Source organism: Ursus maritimus, unplaced genomic scaffold (assembly GCF_017311325.1).
Source record: "Ursus maritimus isolate PB19 unplaced genomic scaffold, ASM1731132v1 scaffold_4, whole genome shotgun sequence".
Taxonomy (NCBI): Eukaryota; Metazoa; Chordata; class Mammalia; order Carnivora; family Ursidae; genus Ursus; species Ursus maritimus.
This window is the reverse complement of record NW_024426552.1, coordinates 75,049,299-75,067,318: the sequence shown is the minus strand read 5'-3', so window position 1 is coordinate 75,067,318 and position 18,020 is coordinate 75,049,299. Positions and strand designations below refer to the sequence as shown.

At 39.9% G+C, this 18,020-nt stretch overlaps 1 protein-coding gene across 1 annotated transcript in view; it reads left to right on the top strand.

The window, feature by feature from the left end:
- The window catches only part of TPRG1 (tumor protein p63 regulated 1), a 207,473-nt gene that overhangs the window by 112,752 nt on the left and 76,701 nt on the right, over positions 1-18,020 (top strand). The gene's annotated exons all lie outside the window — the stretch shown is intronic.

Genomic DNA, 18,020 nt, shown 5'->3' with positions numbered 1-18,020 from the left:
GGTTCAGAAGGAAATGATAACTACTTTATGGAGAACATGCCGTATGTCAAACGTTGCAGAAAGAACTTGGTGCGTGCAATCTCATTTAGTTACCCCAACAGTCTTGTCATGTGTTGTTTATAGAACTTGCTGAGTATAGTTTTGGGGGAAAATGTGTACGAGGTGTCCATAGAGCCTCCACATGGAGATGTTGAATGGATGGCTTTACACACGGAACCAGATACTCTCTTCTTAAGTAGTTTTTGCGAAAGGGATGGTGATCCTGACGTGTTTGTTTCTTATGGTCTTGTCTTCTATAGAATCTAAGGGCGTCAAATAGCAGTAAGCCAGTAAAGGTATTTGCCAAGGGATATCACCCCAATTTAGGGGAGCTGCTTTGTGATGTTCTAAATGTATACAGGTATATTATTCAGTAAAATGAGAAAAATTAGTTTGAAGGCACTTGGGTGGAGGATATGAGGGGGATGGACAGAGAGGCCAAATGGTGAACTGAAGAGATGTAAGCATCAACTCCAGCTGGATCCCAGTTAGCTGAAACCATTAAGAAGAGAACCCTAAGAAGACTCCGGTTAGGACCCACGCCTCCAGCCCAGCCCACCCTGGAGCTTTATATGCCTCTACAGCTATAAAGACAGGATGTAGTTTATCTTAACTTTGTCTCCTCCTCTCACTGTCCTTCTTGGCCCTTCTGGGAAAGAACTTTTTGAAGAAATTGTGTGTATGGTTTCAGAAGTGACCCAGTAAGGCAGCACCAAGGAGAACATCTTGACACTCTGTGAAGTCTCAAAAATCGTGTTATAATGGCAATGAAGTGGCTCTTCAGTAGAATGTTCTCAAGATGTCTTTGTATACGGTGCTTAAGGAGGCAGGAGGAGATAGGATCTTTCTCTCCCACACATTAGTCCGAAGTGGTGGGGCGGATGTTCTCATTCCTCTTATTCCTAAATGAAAAGACTTGCCTCTGGTGACTGGGGGTCAAGTAACTCTCACTCTTCATTTTTTTGTAGAAAATACAGTGTGTTTCACTGCCTACCTTCCCCTAAACCAACTGAGGTTTCCATCCTAGCACTTCGGCATAATAAATATGTGAAATCCAATTCTCTATGTTGAACATATAGACAATAGAATAGAAGTGAAGTCAAGGAGACAGCCTAGTGTCATAGAAAGAGTCTTGAATTTGGAATCAGAAGACTTAGGTTTGAATTCTGTTTCTGCTACTCGGTATCAGTGTAGCTCAGTAAACTTAAGTAGGTTTTGGCATTTGTTTTTTTAATTAAGGTATGTGTTTTAATACAGTCTTTAGTCCATTGGAAATTCACTGTTGTTGACAGAAGCACAACTACTGTTAATTTTTGGTGTACTTTTCATTCCAGCTGTTCTTCATGCATCTTTGCCAAAGATTGGTTATAATATTAACAAATAACATTTACTGAGCATTTAAATTGTACCAAGTATCCTGATAAGTGATTTCCCTGCACTTGTCATTATACTGGTATAATACATATGACTTCGATGATCTCTAAATGGCACTTCCCTTGGGCTTTTCCTTGTATTTTTCCTTGTTATCATGTAGTTTTTGTAAAGTTACTTGACCATTCATCTATTTTTGGAGGATTACTCTCCAAACTGTCAGTGGTTACCCAAATTTAAGGATTTGTATTATTCTTTTAAAGTTGAAGCACTCAGTAAGGGATATTTACCAGTAGGGCAGAGTGAAACTCCACAACTGGAAAGAGAAATGAAAATATATAAGGCATTCTGTTTTGATTTTTTTAAAAGGAATGGTCTATAGCACTTTGTAGCTAAAAAGTGCTCTTCTTCATTTAATCCAATCTTCATAGCAGTTATTTGAGGTAGGAAACATTACCTCCAGTTTGGAGGTGAGGAAATCAAGGCTCAGAGAATAACAGAGCTGTAAACAGCTTTGGGGTTCCAATCATTCTGCGGCCCTGACTTTTGCTAAAATGATCCTTTTGCTGTTGTGCCCAGATTCCATGTGTGCCCCTTTTTGGGTTGTGGTCTGTCGTTCTTCCAACAGAAACAGGTTGGATAAACTCAGGATTCTGTTTCTTGGGCTGGGTGGGGTAAGTGGAAGGGTGCAGAACATCTCTGCTTAACTTAGACAGATTTCTCAGAAGAAAGAGCTCTCCTAGAAGCTTAAATAAAAAGAGAGGCATCCTGAGAGAGAAAGGGATGTTGAGGAACGACTGGGAAGTATTTTCTATGCACAGGATGACCTGGGTGCTAATAGATCCTCAAAGCAGCACTGTGGGTGGTCACTTTCACACCTGTGCTCACATTTGATCCTCCAACAGACCCATGGGAGGAGGCCAGGAGGAACTATTGGCTTTATTTTATGGATGAAGAAACCCAGAGATTAAATGACCTGCCTAAGGGCAACCACTTATTAAGGTCATGGGAGGGCTTGACTTCACAGTACCCCTTGACCAGCCTCGCTGTCTTCTCATCACATGGCTTGTGCTGCTTTTTGTGAATTTTCATCTCCCGAGACAGTGATCACAGTTTAAATTACCTGAATGCTCTTTGCGCGTGGGTCCGGTTTCTTTGTTGATTTTCTGTTGTTTGCACGGAGGAGGGCAGAGACTCATTGAGAAAGTTCAGGGACCTTTTCCTCTTTTCCTCTCCAGATCTTACTCTGCCTGTGCTGTTCATTTGACCTTATTTAGTGTTTTCCCAGAATCAACTAAAAAGTCAAATACCTGTAGCGGTGGGTTGTGCCTCAGATGGGCTAAAGGCAATCATTTCTTGGCCCAGTCTAATTGTAAGGAGTGTTGAACTACTTTTTTAATGAAAAACACTGCTACTGATAATTTTTAAAAAGTGGAAAGACCCCAAAGAACTCTGGAAACCAGGGATTTCTAATCTTTTTAGTCATGAGTAATAAACATACTATGCAAATTGAGTTAACATTCTGAAATGTATCTCCTACCCATTCCCATCCATTTTTGCATGCATTCTATTCTAGACCTTGCTACTCAAAAAGTGGTCTTGGAATGAGTAACAGCAGCACCACCTAGGGATTTATTAGCAGGGCTATCCTCAGGATCCACCCCAGACATACCGAACCTGAATTTGTTTTCACAGGATCCCTAGTTGATTCCCATGTACGTGAAAATTTAAAAAGCCGTTGTTCAGTTCACTCTCGTGCTTATCCTCCAAGGACTTTAGTGACTCCCCACTGCCTACATACTCTTCTGCTTTGTCTTTAAAACCCTGTGTGTTATGGAATGCATTTTGCTCTTAGCCTTATTTACCATGATACCTCTTTACAAAGTCTCAAAGTGAACCAATTCTCAAAGTGAACTCAAAGCCTACTGGTTTCCCAAAGTTCCTGACACAATGCTTTGGCATTATCATCATGATTGTACTCACTCACTGCTTATTTTGTATGTCCTTCTCTCCTTTATGTTTGCTCAGAACTTTCCAGTCCTTGAGAGGTATTATGTCTATAAAGCCTGTCCATATTAATTCACTCCGAGTAATCCCTTTCTTCTTCCTGGTCACGTTATACTCCATAGCATAGTCTACTGTGCACACTGTGAGGAACGCTTTCCTTGAGGCAGAGCCTGACTCTGGTTCATGTTTGTCTAAGCCCATCTCTGCCCACCTCCCAGTGCTGTCCGGCATGTGGGGGCTCAGAACCCATCAGGAACTTGACTTGAATTTAATTCCGATAGAGTCATCTACTGTTTGAAGCCCTTCACTGACACTAGTTGGGTCCATCCATTGAGTCCTACCTCCATTTCCCTGGGCCTCCAAGAGACCCCTTGAATCCTTGGGTGAAAGCACTCAAGCTGGAAAGTGCCTCGAATCCATTAAGATGTTAATGACCTGTGGCAGGACTCTGGCAGCAACAACAGCACCTCTGTTGCCAGAAACCATTTATACTGGGTGGGTGTTTTCGACAACCACTTAATTAAACACATTGCTTTTCTCTATAAATTCCCCAGGGTAGCAGACGCATCCAGATAGCTAATGGTCCCTGAGTGACCTGAATTATAGGACAGCGAGGGCATTTAGTTACTGCAGTCACAGATGTACTTGGAAATGTTTGTTTTCCCAAGACTGCTACCAATTAGGGAAGAGTCAGAAAGAGCCAAGAGGTGAAAAAAGTCTGATGCAGCTGAATGCCCAGTTCCATCACTTACTAGCCATGTGACTTTGATTATACAAATCTCTTATATCCTCCAGGCCTCAGTTTTATTATTTATAAGACGGGGATGGAAAACGGGTTATTAATTTAAGGATTAAATCACTTAATATATGTAGAATGCTCACAATTTTTGCCACACGGTATGTGCCACATGAGAGCTGGCTTTTATTTTTATTATTATTATTGTTATTATTTATTTATATTCACTCATTCTTACATTCATTTGTGGATTCACCAAGCTCCTCCCATAAGCCAGACTCCACCCTAAGTGATGAAAATACTAAAGCAACAAGACAAGATTTTTGTGTTCAGGCAGCTCTCCATCTGGAGAGAAAGAGGATATGTAACTGAAGTCAAAACAGAGTATGATATATGCTGATATACGGTCCTGCAAATGATCTTTCAGGAGCATAGAACTTGACATTTGTATTGTTGACTTAGGTAAAGGGGATATTCAGGATTAAAGAAGGAAGAGAAATTTTTAAAACTATATGATTAGGAAGAACATCCCGGGAAAAGGGAAGAATGTATGTAGAGTAATAGACAGAGGCTCAGGGAACCACAAACAGTTCAGTGTGTCTGGATTACAGTGATCAAGAATAAGAGAGCTAGAAACAAACTAGAAAGGTAGGAAGGAAGCAGAAAGTCAGGAATTTTGAGTACCAGGCTAAGGAGTTTGGATCGTATTTTTTCCTGCAGTCACAAACTGGAGATCCATAGGTCATTCAAATACTTTTAAATCGGTTATGTATTACCAGTTTGCCAAGTCATGTCACTCCCTATTACCTTATACTGGCCCCTCTTTATTCCTTGATGCAGTGATGTGTAGTGGTCTCTCCCAGACAGCCAACTGTATGCATCTCTTGACTACATGATCGGTGACCTTACCCTGATATCTTGAAACCAGTTGTGGTAGGATAATTTACACCAAAGAAATGAAATGAGGGCATCATCATTATCATTATCATTATTTTAGAAAGAGCTTACCATTTACAGCACGCCACTGCCATTATGTTTCCTTCGTGACCACTATAAGCATTTCTTTCTTGAGTTACTGAAAGATATCAAACAGAGTGTTGACATTTTTAGAAAGGTAATAGGTTCTGGAAATAATTTACTAATAATCTAAATTTAATTTTTATTATTTTGGGGCCTGCCAGTGTGTGTTTCAGTAAAGAAAACAAATAAGACCTCAGTCTTAATATTGAGGCTATCATCGCATTTGGGCCTCTACAGCTGTTATACAAACAACTATTAAAGAATCTTATGAATAAACATGCTGCCTGATTCACAAACAGTAAATTGTGTTTACTCTATGAGGTACCTAGGTTATCCTCAAATGCCCTGTTTTAGGGAAGGTAGAGTGGGTCTAAGAAGAGTAATCCATGTGAAGAAGAGGGAGCTTCTGCTTCCACTGGTCTCTTTAGTAGAAAGAACTACAAAATTTAAGAAATGAAATGTTGTGCTATGTGAATTAATAAAAATGTAGACATCGAAGCAAAGAAAATTACCTGGGACAAAGAAAGAATTGTGTAATGATAAAAGGGTCAATCCACCAAGAAGACAGAACAATCCTACATGTGTATGTACCAGACAAGAAAGCTGCAAAATATGTGAAATAAAAACTCATAGAATGAGAAGGAGAAATAGACAAATCCATGATTCTAGTTAGAGACTTCTCTTAATAATCAATATGACAAATAGGCACAAAGTCAGCAAGGATTTAGAAGAACTCAACATACTGACAGAACCCAATCATCACTTTCAGAACACTCTGCCCAGAAAAAGCAGAATAAATGTTCTTTTAAAGCACCCAGAGAACATCTACCAAGATCCACCATATCCTGAGCCACAACACAGACCTCACCAAATGTAAAAGAATTGAAATCATTCAGAATGTATTCTTTCACTACAAGGGAATCAAACAAGAAATCAATAACCGGAAGAGAACAGGAAAATCTCCAAACACTTAAAAACAACACAATATATTTCTAAATAATCCAGAAGTTGAAGAGGATGTTTCAAAGGAAATACAAAGTACATTGAGCTGAATTCAAATAAAAATACAACATATCAAAATGTGTGAGACTCAGCTAAAGCAGTCCTGAGAGAGAAATTTATAGCACTGATGGAAGAATGCTGAAGTCAATTGAGGACAAGCCTCAAACCAATAACCCAAACTCCTGCTTCAAGAAACTAGAAAGCAACAATAATAAGAAAACAAACTTAATAGTAACAGAAGGAAGGAAATAATAAGGATAAGAGTAGAAGTCAATAATAATAAAAAATAGAGAAGATTAATGAAGCAAAAGTTGGTTCTCTGAAAAGTTCAACAAAATTGAGAAAATTTTAGCAAGGCTGACAAAAAGAGAACATACAGATTACCAATATCAGAAATGAAATGGGATATCCCTACAGACCCTGCAAACAACAAAATAATAATAAGTACAAAAAATAATAAGTGATTATAGCTAAAAACTCTACACACAAATAATTTGCCAATTTAGATGAAATGGATCAATTACTCAAAGCACTCAAATGACCACAACTCATTCAATATGAAGTGGATAATTTCAATAGCCCTATAACAATCAGGAAATTTAATTTGTAATTAAAGCCTCCTCCAAAAAAGAAATCTCCAGGCCCAGATGGTTTCACTGGAGAATTCTATGAAATGTTTAGAGATGAATGAGCACCAATTTGCATAATCTTCTTTGGAAAATAGAAGAAGAAGAAACAATTCCCAGCTCATTCTATGAAGTTGGTACTAACCTGATACTAAATTCAGACAAAGATAGTCAAAAATAAAACTACGAACCAATATCTGTCATGAATATAAATGTAAAAATTCTTATTGAAATGGTAGCAAATAGAAATTAAGCAACATATGAAAATAATTATATATCATGACCAAGTGGAGTTTATTCAAGGGATATAAGACTGGTTCAGTATTGGAAAATTAATCAGTGTAATCCACCATATTAACCAGCTAAAGAAGAAAAATTACACGATCAGATCAATTGATGCTGAGAAAGCATTTGGCAAAATTTAACACACACATTTATGACGAAAGCTCTCAGAAAAATAACAGAGGGGGAACTTTTTCAATTTGATAAAGGACATTTACATAACACCTGTAATTAACAGCATGCTAGTGGAAAAAGACTACTGCTTTCTCCTTAAGATTGGGAAGAAGGCAAAGGAGTCAACTACCACTATTCAACATAGTACTGGATGCTTTAGCCAGCATAATAAGGCAAGAAAAGGAAATAAAAGCCACCCAGATAAGAAAGGAAGAAATAAACATGGTCCCATATGTATGACAATCTTTGTAGAAAAACCCAAGAAATCTGCAACAAAATTCCCAGAGCTAATAAATTACTTTAATGAAGTTGCAGGGTACAGGATCATGCAAAATCAGCTATATTTCTATAGGCTAGTGTTAAAGAAGTGAAAACAAATTAAAAATACAATAACATTTATAATCACTCAAAGAATGAAATACTTAAGTGTAAATCTAATAAAATATGCATAGGACGTGGCATGCTGAAAGCTACCAAGTGCTGATCAAAGAAATCAAAGAAGATCTAAATAAGTGAGAGACATACCATATTCATAGATTGGAAGATGCAGTAGAGTTGATATCAATTCTCCAATATTTGACCTGTAGGTTTAACATGATTCCTTTCAAAATCTCTGCAAGATTTTATGCAACTATAAACAATATTATTCCAAAATTTTTATGCAGACAAAGGAATCAGAATAGCTGGGGCAGTTCTGAAAATGAAGAATAAAGTGCATCTCACTGACGGTTCCTATTTTTTCCTCTGCGACTTCAGCCCCTGGCCATCGCTGATTGGACAAAGTGGATCTAATCCATTAGCTAGCCTGTGATCCAAAGAGACAGCTCCAACGAATGCTTTGGACTGAAAGAATTTCCAATATTGAGCATTTGAACTGGGAAGAATGGCTAGAGTGGCTATGAAAGTAGATCTGGAAGTTCATGGAGTCAGGATGAAGGAAACAAAGGTCATAGGCAAGGTGAAATTAAAGAGGAACAAACACTGGTAGTAAGCAGAGGGAGCACGGCAGTCAAGAGGAAACATGCAGTGTGCCGAGAGACCCAGAAATCATGATACAGACAGCCCCTGAGGGAATAGCTTTTGTTCTTTGTGGTTTTCCAGCTTTCATAAAGCCCAACTATGCAATGGTTCCTGCTCTTGGATTTCTGTGGGATTCCTCAGAGTATTTATATATCTCCTCTTTCTGAGCTCGCCTAATCTGGGCTGTGTCTCCTGTACCCAAAGAGCTGAACTAACATAGTACAGTAAATAGACATCTCTCCCATTTAAAAAGAATAATACAATGGAGGTGGCAAGAAGTGAGCGTTTGTTGTATCTTGTCCCACTGTTCTTTCTTCTCTGCCGCCTTCTCAAAATTAGGCCTTGTTCTCCTGCCAGCTTTTTTGGCTTCTGATCAAGTGAATACCCCAAAGTCAATTCAGGGGAGGAGAGAGCTCCTCAGGGGGTGGGCCTTCTGTTAGTCCCTGGTGTGCTGTGGGGGACTTGAACTATTCAACAGCTATTCAGTCGTTCTGTGGAAAAGAGAGAAGGATGGGGTGTGCCCAGAGTCTTTTCTTCTGTGTAGCTTTTAAAATATCCTCTTACTGATGGTACTGTGACAGGGAGAGAAAAGTTGCCTGGTTGTGTAGGAAAAATAAGTGGGAGAAGCAGCTAGATGGGATGTACATTGTCTGGGCCGGAGGGTCCAAAGAGCTGGATTCTGGCCTGGCCTCTGCCACTTAGTACTAGATGCGTGTCATTTAATTGGGGGTTGTTTTCTCCATCTGTAAGGTGGAGGATGACAACCATTTAATATGAAAAACATTCGTAAATCACACAGAAATTGTGGTTGTTCCAACATGGAATGTGGTTTCTGCTTACATCTCCCTTCACTCCGTTCCTTGTTCCCTTTGTCTTGGTCATGCCGGCTTCCTTGATGTTTTATGAAATGTGATGGATCCTGTCTCTGGGCCTTTGAACTAGCTCTTCACTTTACCTAGATACTATTTCCACAGATATTCTCATCTCCCTTTTACCTGGTCTCTATGTTTATGTGTCCATTTCCTTTTGTCTGTGTGCCTTCGTAGAATGTAAGCATGAGAGGAACAGGGGCTTATTTGGCTCACCAATATATCAATAGAGACTGGAGCATAATAATGGTCCAATAAATATTTGTTGGATTGTTAAGGGGGATTATTTCTGGACAGGACACCTAGTATTGCTTCTCTAAAGAGACACCTTCCTTGGGGCATCTCGATGGCTCAGTTGGGTAAGCATCCAACTCTTGATTTTGGCTCAGGTCGTGACCTCAGGGTTGGGAGATCGAGCCCATATTGGGCTTCACACTCAGTGTGGTCGCTTGAGATTCTCTCTTTCTCCTTCTGCCCCTCTTGTGCACTCTCTCTCTCTCTCTCTCTCTCTCTCGAAGAGAGAATCTTAAGCAGGTTCCACACCCAGCACGGAGCCCTCACATGAGCCGAGCTGAAATCAAGAGTTTGATGCTTAACCAACAAAGCTACCCAGGCCCCCCTGTTGCAAAAGTGTTTAAAGGGAATTTAAAAGAATTCTTCTTCATTGTTTTCTCCTCCTCCTCCTTCATCATCACATCACCATCATATAAGTAGCCAATAAAAATTGAGTATTTTATGTGTGCTTTGTATTTTACTAAATGCTCTGTAGCACTATTTTAAAAATTCACAACAACCCTATGAGGTATGTATTATTATTATTATTATTATTATTATTATTATTATTATTATTTTCATTTTAGAGATATGGAAAATGGATTTTAGAAAAAGTAAGTATCTTTTGCAAGATCTCACAGCTAGTAAGGGGCAGAACTGTGTCTCTAACTCTTGGCTGAGTGATAGGAAGCCCACAACTGCTCAGGAATCTTGCACTTGAAATGTACCATGAAATGAAGACCCATTTGTGGTTAAAATGAGTCTTCAGAGTCCATAGTCTCTCATGGACTCTGAGAAACAAACTGATGGCTTCAGAGGGGATGGGGGTGGGGGAATGGGATAGGCTGGTGATGGGTAGTAAGGAGAGCATGTATTGCATGGTGCGCTGGGTGTTATACGCACCTAATGAATCATCGAACTTTACATCAAAAAATAAATAAAAATAAAAAATTAAAAAAAATAAGTCTTCAGCTCACAGGAGTATTGACAAAACTACTGGTCAAGTGCAGTTTGTCTTCAGGAAAGGGACATAAAAAAAGAAATAAACATTCACAAAGCAATTTCTCTGTGCCAGGACTAGGCTGGGATTATGACATAATATAATGATGCTCTCTGGTTAGTTATTTTGGCTGGGAAACTAAGAAGCAGAAGAGGTTCACTCCTGGAGTTTAAAGAACTTTTGATAATGTTAGGGTGGTCATGATTAAGTATTTGCACTGGAAAAATGCTCCTTAGAATTACTCTGTAGCATTCCACTCTGAAGAGTTGGGTAAATCCACAAATCTCCCAGCGCCACCTACAAATTCTTTGGGTTTAAGCTCAAAATGGTTCCACCTCAGTGCCTGAGAGATCAGCTCCTGAGAATGTCTTGGTCTTTCAAAACCTTGGTTCGGCATCTGGATAGCTTTTCAAAGGATAGATGCCCGGGATTCCTTCTCAGCGATCCTGAGTCAGAATCTTCGTGGGTGCTACCCTCCCTTTTTATGGTAATTCTGTTTTCATGATTTTCATTTACATACTGTGCAAACACGTGTCTTCCAAAAAGTCATTCTGTACATGTTGCTGTGCGTGTTTGCACATGCTGTTCCCTCCATCTAAAATTAATTAATCTGCCTTCTGCGTCAAGCTATTCCAAAAGCTTCTTCAAGCACACTTTATCCAGAGCCTTGCCTCATTTCCTCAGTGGTTTTAAATGCCTTTCAGTAGAACAGAGTGGTTAATCAAAACCATGGTTTCTAGAGGCAGACACCCTCCGTTTGAATTCCAGTTCCAGAACTGGGCAAGTTATTTAACCTTTTTATGTTTTAGTTCCTCATCTATAAAATGGGGATAATGACAAATCCTCACGGGATTACTGTGAGCATAAATGAAGTAATTTACACAAAGAATTTAGACCAAAAACTTACTCAAAGTAAGCATTAAATCAATGTTAGACATTAGCTGGGATTTCCATAGCACTGTATACGAATTTCCGTGTTATTATTTATCACTCTATATCATAGCACCTGATTTATGTTCTCCCACATTAGATTATAAGCTTTTAAGGGATAATTATAGAGGACTTAAAGTCTGAGCACCTACGTAATGTCTTTAATAAGGCACAACTGACCCTTGAACAACAAAGGGGTTATGGGTGCTGAGCCCCCACCCCTGTGGTCAAAAATCCATGTATAACTTTTGACTCCCAAAACTTTACTAAGAGCCCACCGTGGACTAGAAAGCTTACCAATAACACAGTCAATGAACACCAATTTTGTATGTTATATGTATTATATACTGTAGCCTTACAATAAAGTAAGCTGGAGAAAAGAAAATATTTTAAAAAAAGAAAAGGAATCAAAATACCTTTACAGTTCTGTACTGTATTTACTGAAATCTGCATATAAGTGGACCCACACAGTTCAAAACTATGTTGTTCAAGCATCAAGCATATAGACATTCAACAATATTAATTGATTACAGGAAGAGATTTCATTAGCTTCCTAATGAATGGTGGTTTGCTAAAGAGAAGAGCATAAGAGTTTAAAGTGAAACATACCTTGGATGAATCCTGGCTGTGTTATTTGGAACAAGTTAGCTTCCTGCATTAGTCGTCTTGGGCTGCTATAACAAAATGCCCATAGACTCGGTGGCTTAAACAACAGACATTAATTATTGACAGTTCTGGAGACTGGGAAGTCTAAGACCAAGATGCCCACAGATTTGGTTCTCAGCGAGGACTCTCTTCCTGGCTTGCCTTCTCATTGTATCCTCACATCCTGGAGGGAGGAAGTTCTGTCTCTTCCTCTTCTGATAAGGGCAGTAATCTCATCATGGGAGCTCCGTCTCCATGACCTCATCTATACCTAATCACCTCCCAATGACCCCACCGCTTAGTACCATCATTTGGAAGTTAGGGCTTCAATATCAGAATTTTGAGGGGAAATAAATATTCAGTCTGTTATACCTCCCCAACTCTCCGCTTCCTCACCTGTACTCATCCAGATTGTTTGATGAAGACTAAAACAGGTAATATTTGTGTAATATCTGGCACAGTACCTGATATAGGGAAGACCCCCAATAAATGAAGGCTTTTGATTATAACCTGAGATAAATGCATGGCAGAGTTATTCATATGCATGTAGATCTCTGAAGCTTCAGAATTGGCTTGCATATATATATATATATATATACACACACATACATATACACATACACACATATAAATTATATATATGTATTATTTCCTAAGTAAAACTGATTGCTTATAGTTTTATTATATTTTTTAGAACTCAAAAACTTCTTTGTTTTCTGAGGGGAAAAAATGGTCATTGTTTTCTCTTACACATGAAAAAAAATAGTCTGTGGATACATGAGTGGATTTTTCCATGCCCATCCTGTATGTTTTATGGGGACACTTTGTCCTTCAATGGTATACATTAAGGAAGTGTTAAAAAAAAATACTCCTGAAAACTTTTTGCTGGTTCCGAAGAATCACTCCTGCTTTGCAACTTGTGCTTTTTCAACACCGAGATCTTACACCTAACAGCGGGAAATGAAGTGTTGATAAAAGAACGTTCTTGAAGGGCGCCAAATAGATAGATGCTTGGGTTCCTTTTCCTCAGCCCTGTGAGCAGTGGGCTGAGAATCTGGAGACCTGAGTCTGCGGACTCGTGTTAAAATTATAAAATCTCGTCACACCTTTGGGTGCCATATTAGCTCTTCTCTACATGATTGCAACTCACATCTTAGAGAATTGTGTATTCCTTAAGAGCAGAATACTCTTCTCACTATTCCCAGTAGCTACCACAGAGCTTGGAACATGCCTGGCTCCGTGGGGTAATGGGGAGAGAACTGAACCACAGGAAGTCAGGTCAGGGATCTGAGAACAGAGAAGGTTTGTGGGCATCGGGTTTTTATTAGAATACCATGTTTACTTGGAGGGTCCCCTATTTTAAACAAATTGGAGAAGCCCCAGGAAAGAATAACCAAATGATTGAAAGAATTTAATGTGGATTATTTAGCTAAAGGTTTTTTAAGACTTCTCTTAACTCAGGGGGAGGGAAATTGCTTTGCTTCAATGCCATGCATTTTTCATCTGTTTATGTTTCAAGAGCAAACCCAAATTGGATTCTCTTCAGGGCCTGGAACCCAGTGGGTGCTCAGGGAATATGTGTGGAATGAATGATTCAGTGTTTTCCTCCTGGGTTGCCGATTTCTGGCTAGCCAAGAAACTGTCTTCCTCTTTTAAGGTCTGGGCTATGCTAAGAGGCTGGAGGGGCACACGAAGGAAGATGGATCTGTAAACCAGGTATAGTCACTCTATTCAGTATTAGGGAAGATGTTTCTACTGAATGGTGTGTGTGTGTGTGTGTGTGTGTGTCTGTGTGTGTGGTGTGCACACAGCATGTGTGTAAGTGTGGTGGAATAATAGAAAAAATATTTTTGGAGGAAAATCATTTCTAAACCACAAATTGATTTGACACAGCCTCAAAAGAGCAACTGAAAGTATTGTTAGGGGTAGGGCCGGGGCCACTGGAAAAGCATCTTGCTGGTTTGAGTAACTGGGTGGGGGCCCTGGAAACTTGCTCTGCCCGGTCGCCTGTCATTGCTGGTTCGCTGTTGCCCTCTGCTGGCAAAACTGTTGTCATCCCAGGAAACCACAAATCTCACGGAATTCCTAGATTCCCTTTCAGACTGGGGTGTCCAGGCCCTTCATCAAATAGGGGAATGATGCTAGTGCTGGGGAACAGCAGTGGCAACAGCAGATGTGGCAAACCCTCGGCCAAGAGACGCTGGATCTCACAATAAGATGACGAATCTTACGGTTTTGGTTTTTCATGCCCTGCTCACTTGCTAAGACCATGATCCCTCTTGGCTCTGAGTTGGGCATAGTGAGGGGACCCAGATAGGACTAAAACACCTCTCTACACTAGGGGGTCTCTCATCAAATTGGGGGAACAAGAGGATATTCTAGAGGTAGGCATCACTGTCATATAGAGCAGATTGTAACTTGGGCCACAGCTGAGGCTCTGATAAAAAGCTTGTGTGCCTTTAATGCAAAGAAAGATGACATCTACTTTGTGGGGCGGGGGGAGGGGGGGCGGGTGGTGGTGCTGGAGACTGGTGAGGGTGAGTCTCCATGAAATACATAACATTTAAGCTGGGGACTTGAAGGATAGGTGAGACTGTTTTTTAAAAAAAGATATCTCTTTATCATAAAAGAATATGTTCATTGCCAAAAGAAATTAAACTCTGGCTAATGAAAGCATGAAAAGAAATGAAAGTCATTTGAAATCCCAGCACTCAGAAATAATCACTGTGGCCATTTTGATCTATGGATTTGTTGTTAGGAAGTTGCAAGTATACTGAAAGTAACATTTTGTATCCTCTCTTTCTTTTACACCCCATGTACATTTCCCCAATGTTACTGATTAGTTTTTGAAACTGTGCTATTTTATGGGGGAGTATTTCAATGTGTAAATGTGAGGATAGGGTTCCCAAACAGCCTGAGCCAAGGCATATGGCTTGCACAGCACAAGGATTGTTCATTCTTTACTAATTCATTTCAGAAATATTTTTTGGACACATGCAACCTCGGAGACACGATGTGAAGAACTGACTCTGTCTTTGTGGAGTGTATAGTATAGGAGAGGAGGCAGACGTTAATTAGGTCATCATAGAAATAACTGTAAAATTGCATCTGGGATAAGTACTATGAAGGAGAAATGTGTGGTGTTATGTAAGTGTACATTAGAAAGAACAGAAGTAGTCACAGAGGTCTGGGAAAGCTTGCCTGAGTAAGGAGTAATTGAGCTTAGCACTATAGCAGTTAGGTAAGGAACCTCAGGGGAAAGCAGCTTATCCAAAGTCACTTTAGTAGGAGTGGGCGTGTTAGATACGAGAAACTGAAGGATCAAGAAGAATGAGTGGAGAGACTTGACCTGAGATGAGGTTGAAGAAGTAGGTAGGGCTTGACCATGGATGGCATCTTAGACCAGGTGAAGAACTTCTGTCATTTCTTCTAAGAGCTCTGGGGAACAGTTGAAATGTTTGAAACTAAAGTAGAGAGGTGAGGGCCAGATTTGTTTTTTCAAAAGGCTCCCCTCATTGCAGTATGGTGGAGAAGTTAGGAGGGAACAAGAGATGTAGGTAAACTGGGTCTAGGTGACTAGTAGCCACACCTAGTGAGAGGGTGACTGTGATAGTCTCACCTAGTGAGATGAGGGAAGACTGGATCAGGGTGGTGAAGGTCAAGATGGAGATAAGTGGGTGGTGTTGAGAAATATTTTGGGAGTCAAATGTTTAGGACCTGGCAGGTGAGGTGAGGAAAAGGGAGAGTCCAGAATGACTCCCTCCTAAGTCTCTGGCTTGCATAACTGGAAGGGGAGTTCTTCTCCAAGATTGGGAACACCAGTGGAGGACAAGGTTTGAAAGGGATAGTGATGTGTGTTTTCTCAGGGGAAAGGTTTCCCAGAGAGAACAGTCTCAGGAGTGATATATATATCATCACATCAGTTCCTTTCAGAAGTGGGTTTTACCACATTCTCCTACCAACTGAAGGACCCTCTATTTGAGGTGGATGGTACTGGGAAGAAAGCCAATACCATGGCTGGGTTTTGTGTCTCTACCTTGTCTTTAAAATGAGGGCAATAGCATCCGGTCCAAAGGGTTGTTGTGAGGATTAATAGGACCACCAATATCCAAGGACTTTGTAAATCTCCACAATACGTTACTGTTATTCCTATCCCTATATTTGCTGTGGATATTGTTGCCAACCCGACTTCAATTATGTTAATATTGGGAATATGAAATTCAATGTTTTTTCCATGAGTTATTTGGGGAAAAAGGTGTGATTGAAGTCTAAATAAATACATATACCACCCAGGAGCTAGAGATGTGGCCCCAAACTATTTATAAATCTGTGTGTTTACTTGAATTCAGACTTTCCCGACATGTCAATTATGCAGAATCTGTGTCACAGCAGAGCACTCTGTGTTCCTAAAAAGAATTCTCTTTTTTTCCCAAATCCTTTACCTTTTAAAATAAATCTCATTATGGAGTGCTGACATTTTCAGTAAAACCATTCAACCAAAAGCTGTGGTTTTTTTAGACTAAAACCAAGTCTGGTTTATTAGGCAGCAGCTTTAACTTGCTGCTAAGTAGATGCAAAGCTATTTAGAGACATTTATGTAGATATCTGATAAGACATTTCAGAGTCCCGGGTGTCTCTCTGACTAAGACTGCGAGTGTTAAACAGATGATCTAGACTTCCTTCCTTTTCTCAGTGCGTCAGGAGTTGAGCATGGCCGTGTTGTTGGAATGGATGGACGCTGCCGAACCAGGAGTTAAACCAGATCTGTCAGACTCTCCACCACTGATTCTACTATCATAATCTAGCTGCCTAACTTCAGATGTGACATTCTTCAAAGGACGGTGGGGGATGTAGAGCTAATGCTTAAACCACATCATGGCCACCATGCAATAGGGCCTCTATCAAGGATCCCAGCCTACTTGTTTTTCCTTTTTCTGTTTTTTCTGTTTTTCTCTCTTTTCTTCTCTTTTTACTTCTTTTTCTCTCTTTCATATGTCCACCTATTACATAAACTGATTTAACTCCTGACTTTTCTTGCCTCTCTGTGTTTAGGTTATGCTATACTGAAGGATGGCATATATTTGGGTTGCCCAAAATTCCTTAGTGACTGAGATCTCTGCCAGTGATAGTAACAGCTGATTTATAGAGCACTGATCAAGGATCATTTCCCCTAATCTTCTCCCCAAACTTAGGAGATGAGTGCTAGTATTGTCTCCATTTCACAGATAAGGAGCATGAGCCAAAGATAGGTTAAATATTCTACCTTACGGAGTTAGTAAGTTATAGGGCTGGAAGTTTTCACCCCTGCCCTCATCTAGCCCAACAAACTCCAAAATTTTTGATTAGCACTCATTTATTCACTCGACAGATATTTATTTAGTGTAGGCTATTTGACAGAAGCTGGATAGAGTGAGTAGCCCAAAGCACACAGTCTCTACCTTCATGGAACACGCACACACACACACACACACACACACACACACACACTGAGCTCACACTGACTGGCCTTGTCCTACCCCCTCCGTACTTTGGTGTCCATTCTGATCAGTCTGTGTCCACATGGTACTTACTTCTGAATGTTTTACATATCATTCCTTCTTACAAAAAGCAATGGGTCCACAAAAGAAGAAGGATCAGGATGATTGGGGAGAGTGTGATAGAGGGCCAAGTTTATTTAGAAACTGAAGAAATACTCTTTGCATGAGGCGTTTGAACTATGATTTGGACAGTTAGGGTTCTCAGCCTGCTATGATATAATGCTGTAGTCCATGGGTAACTTGGATTTGCTCCTAAGATCAAAGAGATGCTAGTTAATAAAATAAACAGGGGAGTGACGTCATTCTGTTTGTATTTTAAAAGTAGCACTGTGGTTACTGTGTGAGAATGAATGGGAGTGGGATGCCCATTCTATCTTTACATTTGATTGATTCTATGTAGTGAGGATTCAGGTATGAATCAGTCACAAATCATCCTTTTCAAGTCTCTTAGGGGGAAAAAAAACATGTACTGAAATAATTCTTATAAAA